General features: G+C 40.3%; 1 protein-coding gene across 1 annotated transcript in view; it reads right to left on the bottom strand.

Moving 5' to 3' along the window:
* The window catches only part of CNTNAP5 (contactin associated protein family member 5), an 879,440-nt gene that overhangs the window by 251,723 nt on the left and 605,569 nt on the right, over positions 1-22,148 (bottom strand). The gene's annotated exons all lie outside the window — the stretch shown is intronic.

Raw genomic sequence — 22,148 nt, 5'->3', positions numbered from 1 at the left:
GTGAACTAGCAAGGCATGTGGTAAATTGGAAAAGAGATTTGCAGTCAGGGGAACAACAAGTGCAACACCTCTAAGGTGGATTTTAGCTTTGACATCAAAAGTACAAACAACAACAACAAGAAAAAAGATCAATTGGGCTTCATCAAAATTAGAAACTTTACATCAAAGGACAATGTCAATAAAGTGAAAAGATAGAATGAGAAAAATATTTGCAATCATATGTTTGATAAGAGTCCAGTATCCGAGACAAAGAACTTTTACAGTGCAGCAACAAAAAGACAAACAACTCTATTACACAAGGTCAAAGGAGCTGAGTAGACATTTTTCTACAGAAGACACACAGATGGCCAGCAAGTACATGAAAAGATACCTGACATCATTAATTATTAGAGAATGAAAATCAAAACCACAATGAGATATGCTTCATATTCACCAACATAACCCTTAAGAAAGAAAGAAAGAGAAAGAAAGAAAGAGGTAAAGAGGGAAAGAAGGAAAGAGAGAGAGAAAGAGAGGGAGGGAGGAAGGAAGGAAGGAAGGAAGGAAGGAAGGAAGGAAGGAAGGAAGGAAGGAAGGAAGGAAGAAGGAAGGAAGGAAGGAAGGAAGGAAGGAAGGAAGGAAGGAAGGAAAAGGAAAGGAAGGCAGGCAGGCAGGCAAGTGTCAGCAGAATATACAGAGATCCAGTGCCTCCAGAACATGGAAGGTCTAACAGGGCCCCTGGTCTCGCTCTGAGTAGTGAAATGGGGATGGGAATGGGCACTGGATCACTGAAGTCAGGAGGAAACACACAGATATTGTGGGCAGTTTGTCCCTCTATGACTGAAAAGTGTTTGGGAAGAAGCAATCATAATAATCGAAAAGATAGGTGATTCATCTTGGGCCAGGGAGTGGCCAAGGTAGTGAACACAGTGCTTAAATTTTGCATCTGTTTCAATGATAGCCAGTTGGATTAGGAACATTATTATAAGAAAGTATGGGAAAAAGAGAGGAACCAAGGATAACTAGTAGGTTTTTTGGTCGGAGTGTCCGGAAGAATGACTTGCTATTTACAAAGTTTGGGAAAGAATGCTGGAAGAGCATATTTGGAGGAAGAAGATCAGGAAATTATTTTGGGACATCATAAGACCAGTAGGCAGGTGGATATATGCATCTTGTATTCAGAAAAGGAATCTTGGCTGGAGATCTAAATTTAAGATTCTCCAGCATGTGACTGAATGGCAATCCAAGAAGAATGCATAGATGAAGAAGACAGCCCTGGGCTGAGCCCTAAGCCCTCCTTCTTGTTTAATGTGGAAGGAGCCAACAAAAAAGGTAGCAGAAGCACAGTTGGAGGCAAGACCACACTGGAGGGTATCACAATCTAGAAGTTAAGTAAAGCAAGTATTTCAAAATAGGACATGGTCAACTGTGTCAAATGCCACTAATCAAGAAATGATCTCCTAGTATTGCCATGGGATTTGGTGGCTGTAGAGCTTGTTGAGGACTTTGATAAGAAAGGATATGAATAACTTGTTTACTCAAAACTAATCATTTAATATCTCCCAAATGCAGGTCCTGTCCCTGAGGATATAAAAATGAATACCATTTGCATAACATCTCTAGGTGTGCAACTGACTGAAATGAAAGTGAGTGAATAATGCAATGAAAATATGAACCACATAAAAAGGGAGCAGAAAGAACACATGCTGAATTATTCTGAATAAATCAGGGTGGGCTTCACAGAGGAGGCAGAGCTGGGAAAGCAAAATGTAATGTTACCAGCAGGACTGCAGGAAGAAGGCACCTCTGGCAGTGGGAAGAGGAGTGAGTGAGTAAGGCTTAAAGGTCTAGCAGCACATCCTTAAAGGATGTGTCTGAGGAAGGAAAAGTGTCCTAGCACTTCCTAACCTTCCCTCATTCCTTCCCTCATTCCAGAAGCATCTTCCAGTTTGTTGCCATTTCTACCCAAACCACCACTAACTTCAAATCTCTTTAAGTTAATTGATGTGGATTACTAACTTCTTTTTAACTTACACTACTCTCTTATTAGTAAGAGATTTGAAATTATAAATTTTAAGTGCTAATGGTATACATTTTTATAACACAATAAAATAGAAAAAAATGATGTTTTCAAAAATTCCATCCATGCAACACATAAACTTTTCCTGTGTTTCATACCTTGAGAATTCCTGCGCTCAAGCACAGAATAGCAGGGAGGGCCTGTGGAGGGAAACAAGAGTGAAGATAGGATGGAGCTTGGCAAGTCTTGGTAAATAAAGTAATTATGAAGGCCTCTTCCTGATACACAGTTTCCAGGGCAATTTCTTTCTTTCCAGTAATGATTCAACACATGCTAAATTTCCTCCTTGCCCCTCAATGCCTCTGGAATGCTTGTCATGCTAAACAGCTGGTCCCAAACCTTTCCATTAGCTGCTTAAGATCTCTCAGCTACTCTGTTACTTATGCCTCCCTCAGGGAGAGGGAGATCCATAATCTAGTGGAATCTCTTGGCCCGCTCCCTGTGGAAGCCCCTGATGCCAAAGGTTTTTCCTAGCTAAATGTATGACTACAGCATCCTTTAACGGATGGGTGTGAGGCCCTCATGGTTGTGTATAAATTGAAACAGGCCAAGAGAGCCTGATACCAGACAGCCTTACAGGGCCAGGGAATTCCCTGGTACATCATCATCAGTCACTCACGTTTAATCTTTATAACATTCACTCTCTCCTGTAATGACCTTTCCATTCCAGGATGAAAGCAAAGTTCACATTTTATCATTTGACGAACTAGTTCCATCATATTCGTCTGCAGCAGAGCTTTCTTGACAATTCCTCATCCTCTGGGTCATTTCTCCCAAGGACTGTCTTTAATCAGCAAAGCAAACCTGTCTCAAGGATGCCACTCTTAGCTTCCCTTACAGGAGAAATGAGAAAGAGACAAGCAGGAACAATTATCACTTTTTCTCTTTCATCAACATAGGTGCCATTGCTACCGTTAGATTTTCATTAAGTGGTGCAGGAAGAAAAAATAAGAGAGAGAGAATAGACAGGAAAATGGCTACTGCTTAAAAAATGAAGCCATGGGGAGTGTTTTCCATGCACTATTAATGTTAATGTAGTGGAATTGCTCCATCCTCTTAATTGGACTCATAATTCTTAACCTTTAAGTAAACTGTATATTCAGGCATGGTGGAGGATGAGAAATGAAATTAGCATTGTCCTGAGGCAGGGAAGAACACACCCACCAAAACCCAACAGTACTGACGAATGACTGGAAGAGGCATTATACTTACCTTGACCAAAATGGCAAGGAGCAGGTGCAATGAGCAGGTTTACATACATGAAGACCGTTGCTCAGTGACAAAGATACTCTCATATTCAGACTGTGAAATGCATAGTATCAGGAAGATAGCACAGACCTGAGTTGTCAAATCAAGGGCGTAGAATTCTGTGGCACCTGCAGTACACACGTGTAGATTAAACAATCCTCTGAGATTGCACAGAGCAGCCATCCTCCATTTAGCAGGAAGTAGAAATACTTTTCTGGTGCTAATCAATCAGGACTATAATGGTCTTAGCACACCCTACCGAGGTGCATTCAAATTGCGTGCAGTCATAAACTGCCCTGGGGCAATCTGTTCTTCTAGCTCATTCCTTGGTTAATCTTTCCCAGCAACCAAGATGTTTAAAGTCCTTCATAATATGAATGGACTTCTACCCATCTCAAACTGCCCAATCATTGCTAACGTTTCCCCCATCGTTTTTCATAAAGCACATCAAGCTATCATAAAATGTGTATTTAACGTCCAGAGTAATAGTCGCCCTTTAGTTCTTTGCTGTAGTTCATGCACCTTCCTGAATATCTTCGAAAGTCTTAAGGAATCCAAACAGCAATTTCAAGCACAAAATATGCAGCAGCAGAAGAGGTCAGTGTGGGAAAGAAACGCAAGCTGCTGGGATATGCTCCCTGCAGGATGGCTCAAAAGAATACTCGCAGCCATGGGCACTTGCAGAGTGAGATGATGGCCCTCACCAGCCAGCTGCCAGCGAGTAGGACAGCATTTAGGGGATGAAGAAAAATATGTCAACAGTGCATAGTGGTGTACCATTTTATACTGTAAACAAAAATAAAACCCTAAGATCCCCTCAACTCTGAACAGACCCCTCGCCCCTTGGCCAAGGCGACTCTAGAGAAATCTGAAAAACTGAATTCCCGGCCATGACGGGAAGGGAGGTCAGACACGACTGTGATGACACCTCTGTGTTGGAGTTTAGGCACAACTGACCAGCATTAATATTACAAAGGCTAAAAAAACAAACTCTTTGTGACAATAAGATACTAAATAATAAATAAGACCTAAGGCTATGCCAGAGAAGTGTTAAGTCACACACCTCTACAAGTCACTCTCACCCAGTGCATTGGTTAACAGACCTCCTTATCTTAAATACTTCTTTCTGCTGACTCCAAATTTTTAGACAAAGCTTTACTCCTTTAACCCATTGCAAATTAAAGAATCTTTTAATCCACCTATAACTTCTAAGCCCCTGACTCAAGATGCCCCAACTTTCTGGGCCAAATCAGTGTATACTTTCCATGGATTGATTTGTGTGTTTGCCTGTAACTTCTGTCTCCCTAAAATCTATAAAACCAAACTGTAACCCAACCGCTTCAGCACTACTTACTCAGGGCTTCTTTGGGTTATATTTTACCCAGGTCACGGTCACTCATATTAGTTCAGAATAAATCCCTTTAAAGTATTTTAGTTGTTTAAATAAATAAATCTCTTTAAAGTATTTTACAGTTTTTTCCATTAAAAATACATGTACACAAAAACACACGTAGGAGCACTATTTCAGAGGCCACAGATTTATAAAGGCAGCATTAAATGGGATGCTGTATCAATAAATATGTATAAAATTTTTTAGCCACACACCAATATGTATATGGAGACAGTTTTATCCACACGTATGTGAGGGTTTTGTGACTAATCACAAAGTTAATTTTGAAAGCTTGCTTTGCTTTTCCTAAAAAAGGGAATAAAATAATACTTTCCAAATATTTGCTCATCAGTTGATGTTGACATTAGCATGAACTAACACTGAAACTATAATATTAACGAAATAGTAAAGCTAATTTTGATATTAACCAAATATCTGATGTTAGCTGAAACTAAAATTCAGGATATTCATATTCATGATTACATGAGGATCTATAAATAGAGTTAGAGATTTAAAAATAGTTCATAGTACTTCAGAGGTCTGATGGGTTTTTCTCTGGTGTGCCATGCATTAAGGAATGATTCACTTTATAGTAGATAGTAGATAAAAAGGGAAAGACAATATTGCAAATATACCCTTTGATTTCAATTCTTTTATTGGGTATGATATTTTTCTTTTTTTTCCTGTTTTTGCTTTTTGTTTGTTGGTTTGTTTGTTGTGTTCTCACTGTCTGATAGACATTAAGGCTATGCACCAATTACTTCTGTCTCTTCACTTCTGAGCACGCGGTAGGATTAAACTTCGTGGCCGGGTGCAGTGGCTCATACCTGTAATCCCAGCACTTTGGGAGGCTGAGGCGGGTGGATCACCTGAGGTCAGGAGTTCGAGACCAGCCTGGCCAACGTGGTGAAACCCCATCTCTATTAAAAATACAGGCTGGGCGCAGTGGCTCACGCTTGTAATCCCAGCACTTTGGGAGGCCGAGGCGGGCGGATCACGAGGTCAGGAGATCGAGACCACGGTGAAACCCCGTCTCTACTAAAAATACAAAAAATTAGCCGGGCGTGGTGGCGGGCGTCTGTAGTCCCAGCTACTTGGAGAGGCTGAGGCAGGAGAATGGCGTGAACCCGGAAGGCGGAGCTTGCAGTGAGCCGAGATCGCGCCACTGCACTCCAGCCTGGGCGACAGAGCAAGACTCCGTCTCAAAAAAAAAAAAAACAAAAAACCAAAAATTGGCTGGGTGTGGTGGCATGCAACTGTAGTCCCAGCTACTCGGGAGGCTGAGGCAGGAGAATCGCTTGAACCTGGGAGGCAGAAGTTGCAGTGAGCCAAGATCGTGCCATTGCACTCCAGCCTGGGTGATAAGAGCAAAACTCCATCTCAAAACAAACAAAAAAAACTTCCTTGTCCCCTGGGGATTGCATATATTTCATTCAGGGCAATGGGCTGTAAGCAGAAGTGACATGTGTCATTCCCAGACTGCAGCAGGTTTGACGTACTCCAGAGCCCTCTTCTCATCTGCCAAGGTCATCAGCAACACTTGAGAGAGGTGCTACTCTATCACTCCGGGTGCTGGGAGGAGAAGACTTAACACAGAGCCCCAAGCCAATTCATGAAACATATGTGGCCTACTTGAGAAATGAAAGCACGTTGTTTTAAGCCATTAAGATGTTCTGTTTTGGGGTTTTGTTTGTTTTTACCTTGTTATTGCACCATACTTAAGCTTTTTCTTTTCCTTTTTTTTTTTGGAGACAGAGTCTCACTCTGTCGCCCAGACTGGAGTTCAGTCACACAATCATAGCTCACCAGAGCCTTGACCAGTTGGGCTCAAGCAGTCATCCCACCTCAGCCTCCCAAAGTGCTGGGATTAAATGTGTGAGCCACCAAGCCCTGATACCTTTTTGTGTCTCATATGAGAATTCCAATTATTGTCTTCAAAGTACTTTTTTGGATCATATTCTGACAAGATTTCCATATCCAAGAAAATTTGGGAGGGGGACCTACTTTGTGCCAGTCACTAAAATGGCTCTAGAGGTATTCAGAAATAAATATGACCCAGTTACTGTTTTTGAAAACTCAGAGAGTTAGAAAAGTTCCATTTGAAAAAGGAATGTGTATTTCAATTTTACCACTAAAGAATTCATCCCTGTTGAGCTTCTTAGCTGCCAAGAAATTGCCAACTCTGAGCTCCCATTGCCACCATATCCCTGTCTTTCTTTAAGAAGGGAGGAATTCATTGTGGAATGTTGTCATTTTAAATAGCTGTGGGTCATTATAATGGACTCTTGTTTTTCAGCATCATAATGTATGGCCCTTGGGAAGATCACAAAGGGTTATGTGCCTGAGATCATGTCTCCATGTTGAGAATCTGTCTTCATTTACTCAAGGTAAAAAATGAAGCAGAGTACAGGTGTCTAACTCAGAGGCAATTCCCCAAAGGATTTTCCCTCCTTTCCTCCCTCTCTTTCTCCCTACCCCCCAACCTCAATACTCCCAAGATGGATTCTGCAACTACTCCAATATCCTAACGTTTTATCCTTTCTAAATTCTAATGCAAAAATTGTGCTGAATATACAGATAAATTTTTACAGTGTCGGCAACTTTGTTTCTGATTTTCTTCTTATCTGATTCCTTTTCCTTGTCAATGATGCATTCACAGAAAGATTTAGCTTTTTATTTTTGGGGGGCAACTTATGGAATGATTACTCAGATAGCTTTTCAGTGACTTCAGACTATGTATATATAATACTGGTTTACTAGCTAAAATCCAGTCTAGGCTTGGCTCAGTTCAAGCGAACGTCTAACTGGCACCTGGGCAGCTGATGACATGGCTGAATTAAGCAAGGATTGTTTTTGTCTTTCCATGCAGCGGGATTTAACTGTAGCAGGTTTTACTAGAATCGTGTGTAATCCTACAGATACAGATAGGGTCACATGGTTCTTACTTTACCTAACCTCTTCAAACTTGCGTTTGTTCCTTGGTAATAACCTGCAGCTCACGGGATTCTAAGGATTAACTCAGATGGTTTTGTAATTTGTGTGTACTAGGAACTGAAAATACTTACCACAAAGCCTAGTGCATTGCAGCTGTTGCACTCAAAAGCTGGGCTAATGTTAACAGCTTTCCTTTTTCTATTTCCATATTTTAAGTGTTTCCTCCATAAAGATTATTTAGGAAACAGAAAAAACATGTAAAGTGCATATATATGTACATGTATGTATACCACATGCAATAATATATAGGTAAGAGTTTATTTGACATGTGGATACATACGACATTTGTAATCAACTACGTATAGTATGTTCTATTCGGCAACATCTCCCTCCTCATTTGGCAGAACCATCACATAGAGCAAAAGTATCTGGACTCAAGGTCTCCTGATCCTGCTTTACCTTCATTCTCTCTTGACATGTGTCGGTGACTTTTAGAAGCATGGGCTTTGAAGTTAGATCTACCTAGAATCCCATCCTTTGTATAAGACTTGGGGCAATTTACTTCACCTCTAAGTCTCCATTTTCTCATTTATATAACTGGACTAACAAGATCATATTTAATGGCTGTTGTAATAAACACACATTTATATAAATACATATATACAGTCATGTGCTGCAGAATGGCATTTGGGTCAGCAACAGATCTCATGTACAAGGGTGGCCCCATAAGATTATAATGGAGCTGATTCTTCAAGGATCTAGAACCAGAAATATCATTTGACCCAACAACCCCATTATTGGGTATATACCCAAAGGATTATAAATCATTCTACTATGAAGACACACATGCACACGTATGTTTATCACAGCACTGTTCACAATAGCAAAGACTCGGAACCAACCCACATGCCCATCAATAATAGACTGGATAAAGAAAATGTGGCACATATACACCGTAGAATACTATGCAGCCATAAAAAAGGATGAGTTTATGTCCTTTGCAGGGACATGGATGAAGCTGGAAACCATCATTCTCAGCAAAACACTGCATGTTCTCACTCGTAAGTGGCAGTTGAACAATGAGAACACATGGACACAGGGAGGGGAACATCACACACCGAGGCCTGTTAGGGGGTGGGAAACAAGGCAAGGGATAGCATTAGCAGAAATACCTAATGTAGATGATGGACTGATTGGTGCAGCCGACCACCCTGGCATATGTATACCTATGTAACAAACCTGCACATTCTGCACATGTACCCTAGAACTTAACATATAATATATATATTAAAAAAAGATTATAATGGAGCTAAAAAAATTGTATTGCCCAGAGATGTAGTAGTCTTTTTCAAGTTATTGTGCAATGAATTACTAATGTGTACATACTGGTGTAAACAAATCTACTTTATTGCCAGTTTTATGAAAGTATGGTACATTTAATTATGTACAGTACATAATACTTTATAATAATAATAAATGATTATGTTCCTGGTTTATGCATTTATTATACTATTTTTATCAGTGTTTTAGAGTGTACTGTTTCTACTTATTAAAAAAAAATGTGAAACAGCCTCAGGCAGGCCCTTCAGGGGGAATTCCAGCAAAAGGCATTGTTATAATAAGTGACAACAGCTTCATGCGTGTTATTGCCTCCGAAGACCTTCCAATGGGACAAGATGTGGAGATAGAAGACAGTGATGATGATAATCCTGATTCCGTGTGGGCCTAGTTTAGTATGTGTATTTGTCTTTATTTTTAACAAAAAAAGTTTCAAAGTAAAAATAAAATTAAAAAATTAAAAATAGAGAAAAGCTTATAGAATGAAGGTAAAAGAGAAAATATTTTTGTACAGATGTGCAATGTGTTTCTGTTTTCAGTTGTGTTATTATAAAAGAGTAAAAATGTTAAAAAAGGCAAATGTTTATAAAGTAAAAAAGTTTCAGTAAATTAATGTTAATTTGTCATTGAAGAAAAAATATTTTTTTAAATGTAGTGTAGCCTAAGTGTGCAGTGTTTATAAAGTGTACAGTGGCACCTTGTAATTTCCTAGACCTCCACATTCACACATCATTCCCTCTCTGCCTCACCCAGAGCAACTTTCAACTTTTAGTCCTGAAAGCTCTGTTCGTGGGAAGTGCCCTACACAGTATAAATTTTTTTTTTTTTTTTTTTTTTTTTTTTTCACTCTGTTGCCCAGACTGGAGTGCAGTGGCAAAATCTCGGCTCACTGCAACCTCCGCCTCCCGGGTTCAAGTGATTCTTGCGCCTCAGCCTCCTGAGTAGCTGGGATTACAGGTTTGAGCCACCATGCCCAGCTCATTTTTTATCTTTTATCTTGTATTTTTACCATTCCTGTTTCATATTTAGGTATGTTTATATATAAAAATATTTACCATTGTATTATAGTTGCCTACAGTATTCAGTACAGCAACGTGCTATGAATTAAAATGTGCTGTAAATGCAAAAAATGCACCCAATTTTGAAGATTTGGTATAAAAAATAGGTAAAAGAGTGTATTGGGGTTTTTCTTTACTAATTACATGTTAAAATGATATTGCTTTGGATATCTTGGCATAAAAATAACATATCATTCAAATTAGTTTCACCTATTTCTTTTTATATTTAACATGGGGCTATTAGAAAATTTTAAATTGCCCATGTGGCTTGTGCTACATTTTCATTGGACAGCACTGTTTTAGACGCTGCTTGGTTCACTGAAACCAATAACTCACCCGGCTGTACTAGTGCTTTCCTCTAAGTGTTAGTGTCTTCATTTATCTTTCCATTCCTATGACCCAACACCTCCACGCTTTTTAACTCTTCCCTATTCCACTAAGATAGATGCCTACCTAGTCTCTCTCTGTGGTCTCCTCCAGACTCAGTGGGTTCTCTCTACCCCCATCCACATGGTTAACCTTCCTCTTACATCCCTCTCCAGTTCAAATGTCTTCACTCAGTGAAAGGAGATGAGTTAATCTATAGAAGCATGCTGGGAAGTATCTGAAACTTAGGAAGATCTCCATCTTCCTTCCTTCCTTCCTTCCTGCCTGCCTGCCGGCCTGCCTGCCTGTCTTTTTTTCTTTCCATCCTCTGTGACTCCTTATCTGAAATAAGCAGCAAGAACTTTTAACTGTTTTATTCCTACAATGTCTCCCCCATTCTCTGAGGGTCAATCTTCCCTTCATGCCTTTCCACATCACTTCCCTCAACTCAGAATGACTCCTACCCATGCTGTGTCCCCAAAGAAGAGGTGCTTTTCCATAGAAAACCTCTGGAAAGGTGTTCACCTAACTAGAAGTAGTTTCTCCTTTTCAGAGCACTGTATACCTTGCTCACATGTACCTATAGTCTCTAGTTCTGCCTGCAGGGAGATAGGCTCCTTAAGTAATAATAGCCACTAGGTCTAGCCCCACACTACACATGCATAGTGTTAGGTCAACATGTTAACTATTTTCAGAGAAGAAAATGAGATGCAAGTGAGGTCAACATGTTAGCTATTTTGCAGAAAGGAAACTGAAATGCAGAATCAGATTACCTTTCCTGATGATGGCCACTCCAAAAATAAGTGGCAGAGTGGGGGAATTATGTTGTGTTTTTTTTTTTTATTATTTTTTTGTTCAGAGGCTAAAACATTTCCACTGTCTCTTTCCAAGGTAATGATTTACCAGTTTTAGGAAGCTTCATATCTTCTCTGTGAAATCACCACTACCATATAGAAAACACACTTGGTATTTCTCATCTGATCTGACACACACACGTAAACACACACACAGAAAAATGCCATCATGTAGCCACTCCCTCTTCTCAGCAAATAATAAGACAATGAAAATTTTGTTCAGAAAGTCACCCCTGTAATTTCAAAACAACTTAGGTAAACTGAAAAGTTATACAGAGTGAAATTCTCAAACACTTTTTATTCTTCCAATGATGTGGGTATCATTCATGTTATTTTTCTCATCTTCATTCTTAGAGATGAGGAAACTGAGGCTTAGAGATGCTGAGTACCTCATCTAAGGTCAAATGGCTGTAGGAGTGGAGCAAGTGCTTGAACCAAAGCAACTGATGCAACATGTAAGTGAGCTCATCACCAGAGCTCTGCGGCCTTCTCTTTGGGAAGGTTCTGGTGAGGACTCAGGTGTGAAGAAAGTCCAGTATCTAGCCATGGATCCCCGAAAAGCAAGCTCAGAGATGCCATTATAGCACAACGCCTATGCAGACCCATTAACCTCATCTGTGTAGTCAGTATAATTTCATTTCCATATCTACCCCATAAGCCACCAAATATGTTTATAAAGAAAATACATGCATACATATTCTACGGTAATACACACAAACATACACTACAGTAAGAAATTGTTTTTCTTGCCATTCTTGACTTGTTATGTATGACCCTAGGGAAGTTTCATGCCTTCTCTGCACAATCTATGCCACGGTAAAGAACGTATGTTCTGAGGAGAGTAGGTGTATGAAGGTGTCAAAAAATATCGCCTACTACACATAACTATATTAGCACATTTCATAGGCTTGAGAGGCTGACAAAAGCGTTTTTTTTTTTTTTTGGTTTGTTTGTTTTACCAACCCCGACAAGCTCCTTACTGTGACAGTAATAAACTCTGACACGTGTTTTAACTCACTTTGTGTGGTGAATATAGAGACATGGAGTGCCAGAGTGGAAAGGACACTCGGAGAACATTAAATATAAGCCTCTAGCATCAAAGAGGAGAAACTTGTGGCCCATAAAACATCAGTAACATCTCAAGGTTACAGAGAACCAATGGCAAAGCTGGGAGTGAGAGGGCAGCTCCCCGCAAGCCTAGCCCCTCGCTCTGTGAAGTTGCTCTCCTCCCACCAGGGTCTGTGCGACAGGCTTGGCCAAGTGAACATGTGTTGTCATCTGTCCTTTGACATCATATGACTACTGGTGATATTTACTACTGAGAAGAGACCCTTTATTCATTTAACAACTATTCACTCAATTGTCCCTAGGTGCCAGGTATTATTCTAAGCATTTTGGGAATAAAGAATGAGACGAAGAAGGCCCCTCTTACAAGAAGCTTGCATTCTATTGACAGAGGCAGATAGTGAACAAATAAGCAGGAAGAAGGTATCCTATAGAAACAACTTCAATGCAGACTATTCAGGAAGGATGAAGCAGTTAACAGTAATGGAGTGAATACTTTAGTTGTATGTAAAATCGGAGACAGCTAAGCATGGAGAGAGGAACAACGCTTCTGGGTAGAGAGAAGAGTCAGTGTATCGTGTCTGAGAGGTGGGGCAAGCTGGCCAAGAAGCAACAAAAAGCAAAGTGGGGCCAAGTTCACTGTGTTAGTGGGAGGACAGGGGCTGGCAGAGGCCTGTGGCTGGCAGAGCTCTGCAGGCTACAGTTAGGAGTCTGGGTTTTGCTTCCAGGACAGAGGGAAAGGTTTGGAGCCATGGTTATATAATCTAATTTTGAAAAGATTATCACTCTGGCTGCAGGCTGTGATATCTGCTGTAGGGAAATGGGGCATGGGATGGTGGAAGACAGGAAGCAGGAATCTACTGCACTTGTCTAGTATGGTGAGGAGATGATGAGAGTGTGAATGGAGGTGGTAGATGTGGAATTAGAGAGAAGAGACTGGCAAATATACTGAATGGGAATGGAGATAGTGAGGAGGAAGGAATCCTGGGTTTTGGTCTTAAAAAACTCAGTAGATGAGGGTAGCATTTATTGAAATGAGAAAGATAAGCAGATGAGTGGATTTGGGTATTTGGCAGAAATGGAGAGGGGAACATAGACCTAACTCTATACTCTCAACAGTGCTGCCAGGAGTATGTAAATGCCATAGTTACAAATAAGTAAAGCAAAATTTAGAAAGTAGGTGTGCCCACAAGCTATGAAGAGGCAAGCCCCACAACTTCACTCTTTGAATGGCCACACCATGAGATTGGGAGACCCTCTATCAGTACCTAAGGGAGCTAATGTTCTCCTTGCCCACTGGATAATGTGATAAAATACTGGCTAAAATAACAGCAGTGTCCGGATGGCCTACTGTGTGCCAGACATGGCATCTGTCTCATTAAATGTCACACATAAGAAAACTGAGGCTCAGAAGGCCCATTTAACTTACTTAAGGTCTCACAACTAATAAAGGAAGAAAAAACATTGAAGACCCAATTTCATGATTCCAAAATCCATGTTCTTTGCATTCTGCTGCTGCTGTACCGTATCTTAATATTAGAACGTTGTATTCTTCTTCCTATACATGCATTCCTTTATCCTTGAGATAAAGGAAGTGGACATGGGCTTTCATAAAGTGATGGGAAAAATGCATATTTTATTTTATGTAGTGTCTGAGTGTTGATTCTTGGGCAATCAACTTTGATTATTTAAATAATTCATGGTCTGAACAGCAATTCAATTGTGGTCAGATATATACCATCTGTTGACTTTACATAGGACAGTTTTTATTTTTCCTCAGAATCACATCCACATCTTTAGCTTGATTAAGGTATCCACCTTATTGGTAAAACCCACCCACTTCTAATTTTGACTTCACGTCCCCAGTGAAATACCAAGAGTAAATTACTAGGCCATTAGGAAAGGTGGCTTTGGCTTTCATGCACTGTAAATTGCACTGGCTTGATTCATGTGATGATCTCTTTATTTTTTGAGAGCTGTGGCAAATGCTTAAAAACACATTTTAGCTGTATCACTTTAAGGGTAACAAAAGTCCCTCACAGGAAAAAATGGAGGGCAAAACCCATTTCCAACATGAATTATAACTGACTTAGACACCAGAGTCTAAGGGCTTAGAAAGAGCTTGGTTTGACTCTCAACTCTGCCCTGTATTCACTGCATTTCTTAGGCTGGTTGACTATTCATGTAAAATTTTGAAGATGACATTATCATTTAAAACATGTCTGTATACCAGTTCCATTAGAAGATAGAAGCAGATTTCCCTCCCCTGGAATGTGGGCTAGTCACAGTGACTTTTTCTTTTTTTTTTTTTTTTTTTTTATAAAATTTTCTTCTTTCAACCACGGCGCCCCCCCCCCTCTTTCCTCCTTTCTTTTTTTTTTTTTTTTTTTTTTTTTTTTTTTTTTTTTTTTTTTTCTCTCTTTTCTCTTTTTTTCTTTTTTTTTCTCTTCTTTCTTTCTTTCTTTCTTTCTTTCTTTCTTTCTTTCTTTCTTTCTTTCTTTCTTTCTTTCTTTCTTTCTTTCTTTCTTTCTTTCTTTCCAGCTGAGGTCTCACCTGTTGCTGAGGCTGGAGTGCAGTAGCACAATTATAGCTCACTGCAGCCTAGAACTCCTGGGCTCAAGCAATCCTCCCACTTCAGCCTCTCGAGGAGATAGGACTACACCACACCTGGATAACTTTTTAAATATTTTTTGTAGGGTCAAGGTCTTGCTTTGTTGCCCAAGCTGATCTCCAGCTCCTGGTCTCAAGCCATCCTCCCACCTCGGCCTCTCAAACTCTGGGATTAAAGGTGTAAGCCATGGCACCCAGCCCACCTGGGTTTATTATATTCTTGTTGTACATAAAGTAGAAATAGCTTTTTGGTAAATATATATATAAAATCATTTGATGCAGAAATCCCATTACTGGGTATATAACCCAAAGGATTATAAATCATTCTACTATAAAGAAACATGCACACGTATGTTTATTGCAGCACTATTTACAATAGCAAAGACTTGGGACCAACCTAAATGTCCATCAATGATAGACTGGATAAAGAAAATGTGGCACATATACACCATGGAATACTATGCAGCCATAAAAAAGAATGACTTCATGTCCTTCGCAGGGACATGGATGAAGCTGAAAACCAACATTCTCAGCAAAGTAACACAGGAACAGAAACCAAACACTGCATGTTCTCACTCATAAGTGGGAATTGAGCAATGAGAACACATGGACACAGGGAGGGAAACATCACACACTGGGGCTCATTGGAGGGTTGGGGGAAAGGGGAGGGAGAGCATTAGGACAAATACCTAATGCATGCTGGACTTAAAACCTAGATGGCGGGTTGATAGGTGCAGCAAAACACCATGGCACATGTATACCTACGTTACAAACCTGCACATTCTGCACATGTATCCCAGAACTTAAAGTATAATAATAATAATAATAATAATAATAAGAAGAAGAAGAAGAAGAAGAAGAAGAAGAAGAAGAAAAAGATGATGATGATAGGGAGTATAATTTAAGAAATAAGTAAAAAAAAAAAAAGTCAAATACTACCCTGATATTTTGTCTTCCAGATGTCATAATATAAGTTTGTGGTTTTAATTCTGGTGTGGAAGAACTGTAGACACTGGGGATCAGTTCTACCCACTTATTTGTGTATGTTTAGGCGTGTGTCTGTGGAGGCAGGGGGGGTGGTTAGGAAAGAAGGAAGGAACAAAGAAAGAGATGAAGGAAAGAAGGAAAGAAGAAAGGAAAGATATATGGGAGCAGAGGTGGTGACACGGTGCAAAGATTGCAGCTCTCTGACACAGACCTCCAAGCTTTGTGAGCATGGTGAAAGTGGGCCGCAGCAAGAACACAGTGAGTGAAGTAGCCAAAGCAATCTCAGCTTAGTTAATTGGGTGAGAAAGAACAGAAGCACCACCATGAATCAGAGGGGATCCAAGGCGGTCACTGAGCCTTCCACACACACCCCAGAATTAGAATGTGAGGTAACAGAGTGATATAAGACATATTTCTTCCTTCAGAGAGCTCATAGCTTTTTCCAGTTCACCAGGCATAGGGGGTGACCTAAAGTGTCTATGTGCTTATCAAATTATTCATATGAAATTATTTCTACCTGGTTTAGCCTGACTTACATAAACTGACATTACCGTTTGGATTTGAAATAGAAAAAGAATCCTCTGCTTAAAATCTTCCAGTGACTTCCCTTTACTCTTAGAATAAAATTCACAGTCCCAGGTTTCGTAAAATCTGGGCTCTGGATACCACTTTCCATCATTTTCCTCCCACCCTTGCTGCTCCTCTAGCCACACTGGCCTTCTGGCTATTCCTCAGCCTGGAATCTTCCACCCCAAACAGGCGCCTGCTTCATCCTGTCCCTTCATTCAGGGTCCTGCTGTATAGCTCCTACACACCGGGAGGACTTTCCCACCACCCCATGTGAGATGCAGCTCCCCACATCCACTGACACTCTAGTCCTTTGTCCTTCTGGACCTTTCAGCGTCACTTTCATCATGCACTGATTCTGTGTGTGTGTGTTGTCGGGGTGGGGGGGCTGTGGGGTGATGTTTCTGTCTTCCCTACTACAAGTATGCAGGCAAGAACTCTATTTTTTCAGTGTTTTATTTTCACTCCCCAGTGCCTGGCACAAAACAGATACTCAAAAATGCCTAGTGTGTGAAAGAAAAATGTTAATTCTGCTAATTGATCTTGGGTGGTACAAGTATTGAGAAGAAAGCATTTTTAGTTTTGTGAACCCCAGAGTATCTTGATGTTCTGTTTCTTTTCTACCTGTAATTTGACTTTTCTACATCACAATTCCTTACTCAGCTTTCTAAACTAAATCATTAATTTTTCACATGTGAAGGGGAATATTGCAAATAAACAGAATTAATATGCACAAGTGCATTTACAGAGCTGTTTGGACACATAAAGAGTATGTGATGAATGTATATACCATTTTGGACAAATATGACATAGAATATACTATATAGTATATACATCATATATTATATATGTATATTTATCCATACTGTATACTACATACTATATACTATCATATATATGTATATTTATCCATACTATATCCTACGTATTATATAATCTAGATTATTATGTATGGTATATATAGTCAGTTAGCTGTATGCTCACCAAAGTCTCAGTAATTAAAGAAAAAAAATCAGAATTTTAAAATACTTTAAAAGAAATAGCATGCTGTCCCTTTAAATTCCATTGTAACATAACCAGGTAAAGCAATTGACTGCAGGTAGAAACCACTCCCAGCTGCATGAGTGAATTAATAGGAATGGCTTTTAACCAGCATGTTACTGGTAGGTAAACAGAGGTTCTGTGGTGCTGTACGGCTCTGGATTGTTAGGGCTCCTGAAGAACTTACACAATCCTCACGGCAATCTTGCTTGCATGACTGATTTGCTCCACAAATGCTTTCTGTTCAGAAAAACCAAAGTAAATTCCAGCTCAGGCTGTCCTACAGCCATTAGATTTCAAAGTAATGGAGTCTGAATTTCCAGTGCTTTCACGTGTTTCAATATTGACTTCTTCCCTCTGCCTGCGAGAGCTCACAGCTTTACTGAAGAGGGTTTCCACAAATAGACTTCCATTACATGGAGTGGTGAGTTTAAGAGGATGCCTACACCAGATACTGACATCCCAGTGACTGAATCCAGTGGCAGGGGGCTTTCAAGGCACCATGGAGACTATTGCAAGAGAATTGTGGGATAGGCAGGCCTTGCAATGCCCATTCCCAGCAGAGATCTGGGCACTCAGTTTCCCCATGTAGTCACTTGCCTATGCCCCTCTCCATCTTGTCCTCCTTCCAGGGGAAAGTTATGGGTTCTAGAGCTAATTAGTCATGTGATTAAAGAATCTTCCAGACTATGGCTTTGATATTTATTTTTTTGTCCTCCTGTTTCATTTCGTATGCTCATCACATGTCGCCTTCAGGACTCTAGCCTCAGGCAAAATGCCTATGAAGGTGCTGACAAGAGAGAAAAGGTCTGGGCTCAACCAAGGAAGCCTTTTTCTGTGGGGATAAGTGGCCGCCTCCTTCCCTGTGACAAGGTACTGTGAGTACTGGCAGGCTGTGGTGATTCTCCCACCCTGAGCTCTGCACTGGAAGCTGCACTGTAGCACCGGGCCTCTGGCCCTGCAGAAAGCTCAGAGTAGAAAGCAGCAAGCAGAGTGAGGGGAAAGACAAAGATCCATGAGAATCACAAAGACACTTTCCCTGGGATACGGATGTCCTGGTGAGACATTGGAGAGAGTTTCTAGTATAAACCTTCAGCTACAGAGATGGAGGATGCATTCCATTGGTTGGCACTTATCAGTAGTTCTGGGAAAAAATATCCAAGGAGACTGTCATAAAATGACAGTGTCATGGTTCAGTCACCAACTGAATGAAAAAGGCCCAGTGGTGACCCATGCATGACTTTATCCTACCTGTCTCTTCCTTCTCCCTCTGCTGCTGCTAAATGAATGGAACCAGAGCCGTCGCTGGAACCGAGAGCAGGCAGAAGGAGGCTCTGGGGATACTGTGTAGGGATACACAGGCCTTCCCGTGAAGGGGTGTGTAAGCCATGGAAGCTACTGTGTCTAGGCCAGGATGACGCAAACCCTCTGATGCTGCCCAGAAATGTGCCCAGTTCAGGCAACTCTGACAACTCTGTGGCCCTCACAGAGACAGTGCTGGGTGCACTTCTCTCTCCTTCCATTTTCCTACACAATAAGGAAATGCACACAAAATCAAGTTTTTTCTGACTCCTTCATTTCCTTGTAACTCTTGGCTCTTTGCCACTTTTGTGATGTATCAGAAATAGCACTTTTGCTCTGACTTCAGGAGATTTTGGTTGCAAGAGTTAGATCTGCCCCTCTCTGTGTGGCATTAAACAAGCATCTTATTCTCTCTGAGGTTCTGTTTCCTGAAATATCAGATGGGGACAATGACTGTTATGGTGCAGATCTGTTGTCTGGGTTAGAGATAATTCCAGTAGCTCACCCCACACATATCCTCAAACAAGAAATCTCAGTCATTATTGGCCATTTAAATATGTCTTTATTTTTCTTTCATTTTGCCTTCTTATATTGTATCCATTTATTAACTATTGGGCATAGTATATAGGAGAGCCTATGGCCACAAGGCATCCCCCACATTCTGTTATTGATTTAAATGCACCTGCAGCCACAATTAATAATTTTTCATAACGTCTACTCACCCTGGCTACTAGTTAGCAATAGCCAATAGGCTACGGAAATCAGGCTGCACACTTTTAAAAATTAACAACAAAACTATTTATAATCATCTTTGACTCCCCACCTTTGCACTTATCACATTGTCAAAGTTAAAGGAAGATAATAGTATCTCTCACTGGGAAATACACACTCAGTCTCATAGTGTTGTTGGGAGTATAAATTGGTACAACCTTGATGCATTGCAGAATTCAATGTGGCAAGAGTCTTAAAAATATGCATACTCACTGCCCTGCAAATGGCACCTCAAGGAATTTGTCCTGAGGATATAATCAGTTATGTTCACAAAGATCTAAGTGCAAAACTGTTCTGCAACATTATGTATAATAGCGGAAAAAATTGAAACAATCTACACGTCCAAATAGGAGATTTGTTCATTGGAGTACCTCCATATAATAAAATACTCTATAGTCAATGAAAATGATGATATGAAGCTGTATTTATTGATATAGAAAGGTATTTGTTACATTTTCTGTGTGTGACAAGTACAGGTTGTAAAAGAGTATCACAGGGTCGGGAATCTCTTCCCAGCATAGACCACAGATTCATCTGATAAAGGAAAAACTTGCACAAAATTCTTCCAGAATCTTAGACAGGTGAGGAGGTGATGGCCTCTACCCTCCTCCACTTCTGTCCTTGCGCTTCCCCTTGGGAAGGGAGTGGAGTGGCTTAGTAATAATAAGGACCAGGAAAACATTCCTGTAGGTGTATGCCCTGGGTGCTGGCTGTTGAATCCATGTGGCTACAAATGTCGTATATTGTTTTTCCCATTCCTGCTATTCAAGAAGGTGAGCTCACATGCATGGGGGATGAGGTGGCTTCTGTCCTCGCAGTGGAAGTGTGAAGCTAGGTCACACCTCTACGGGACTGTCTGGGTAAATGAGTACTCTCTTGCCCCACAAGCAGTGTCTGGTCTGGAGGTGGAAGCCAAGAGGACAAAGTGGTTCATGCTACATTCTCCAACCCAGCTCATGAGAAGAAAGTAGACGCTGAGCGTACATACCCATTGTCCTCCTTTATCTCCCTCCTTTTGATTCAGAACACATGGGGAAAAGAGGATTAATGAAGACCCTCATGCACAAAAATACGGTGTGTCTTCCTTGTGCCTTTGAGCATATAAACATGGAAGGATGTCTGGAAGGATTCACATCTGAATGTTAAAGTTGCCATCTTCAGGGGATGAGATTATCTACATTGAGTTTTCTAATCAATTCTGTTACTACATAATTATTACAATTATTCTATTTACATTGTTAAAATAGAAATAAAATTTCCCTTTGTGCTTGTTTCCCATTACGGAACACATTTTGGATGTTCCCTGCTGCAATGGAAGCTATGAATAAGGACACCAGTATTTGTTGAATACCTATTATGTACCAGGCATAGCACAAGGAGTTCAAACTAAATTTTTTCTTCCATCCTCAGATCAACTTCATGGGTTCAGGATTTTCATGCAAACTTTTCAGGTGGTGAAATTGAAACTGCAGAAATTGAGCAACTTGCACAAGGTCACATAACTGGTAAATGACAGCATAAAGCCCTTACTCCCAATATGACTTGCTGCCAAACCCATGCCCTCCCATTCAAATAAGGTCAGTGACAGTGAGGCAGCTGAGTTAGGAAAAGAACACATTTGCAAAGACAATGGTGTAGCCAAATTGATATCACAGAGTGCATATGCTAAAGGAAGTCCCATAGTCAGAATGAACATACCCTGCCATTAGTCCTACAATTCTGCCAAACCCAAACCTTCAAAAACTAGAAACAACACAATGAAAAGAGGGAAGGGCATTTCTGGAGACAGGCAGCCTGAGAACAGTGCTGAGGTAGCATGTGCAGGCTTGACAGGCATGGAGAGGGAAATACACATAAATATAAACATTGACTCTGGCAGGGCAGCACCCTCTGAGAATGCTGGGTAAAGGGACACAAACCGGTACCTCTGATCTAATCAGCCCTGCAAGCCTGGCTGAATCTAAGGAGAGTACAATAATTGATTTTCACAATGCTGATCCTGAGTCATCAGAAAAGGTTACATTTTGTGTTCAGAATTCTCTGTTTAAGAAGGCATGGAAGCATGTAATCCATTTGAGAAAGATATTCATTTCAAATAGTTAAAAATTCTTTGGAAAGATTTTTGGTGCTTAAAAGGATAAGTGACAGTTATCTGGAAAATTCACTTACGTGAAACAATGTCTTCCCTGAAGATCCTAGATCAAGGAGGCATTCTGTTGAATTTAGTGAGGTTTCTATGATTTCCCCTTTGTTGATATTTTATTCTCCATTTTTTCCCCAGCCTTTCAAACTTCTTAACTTCTAAGTGCTGGAATGTAAGTTTCTTGAGGCTAGAGATTATAACACCCTTTCTTAGATACTTCAGATCTTTTGTCCTTTTGTCTCCCATGAAACAAATGATGAACTGACATTCACAAGAAAATGACTGACTCCCAGGGACCATGTAAATTTTGATGAACCCTATCTTACATTTTACAGAAACTCTTCAGAGTCTTGGTAAGCAGTTCTAGAAGTTGTTTTTATTGTTTTGTTTCCTTTTCTAAGCATGTTAATAACTA

This window comes from Hylobates moloch, unplaced genomic scaffold (genome assembly GCF_009828535.3).
Source record: "Hylobates moloch isolate HMO894 unplaced genomic scaffold, HMol_V3 SCAFFOLD_24, whole genome shotgun sequence".
NCBI lineage: Eukaryota > Metazoa > Chordata > Mammalia > Primates > Hylobatidae > Hylobates > Hylobates moloch.
The sequence above is the reverse complement of the archived record's forward strand: the minus strand, read 5'-3'. Positions and strand labels throughout refer to the sequence as shown.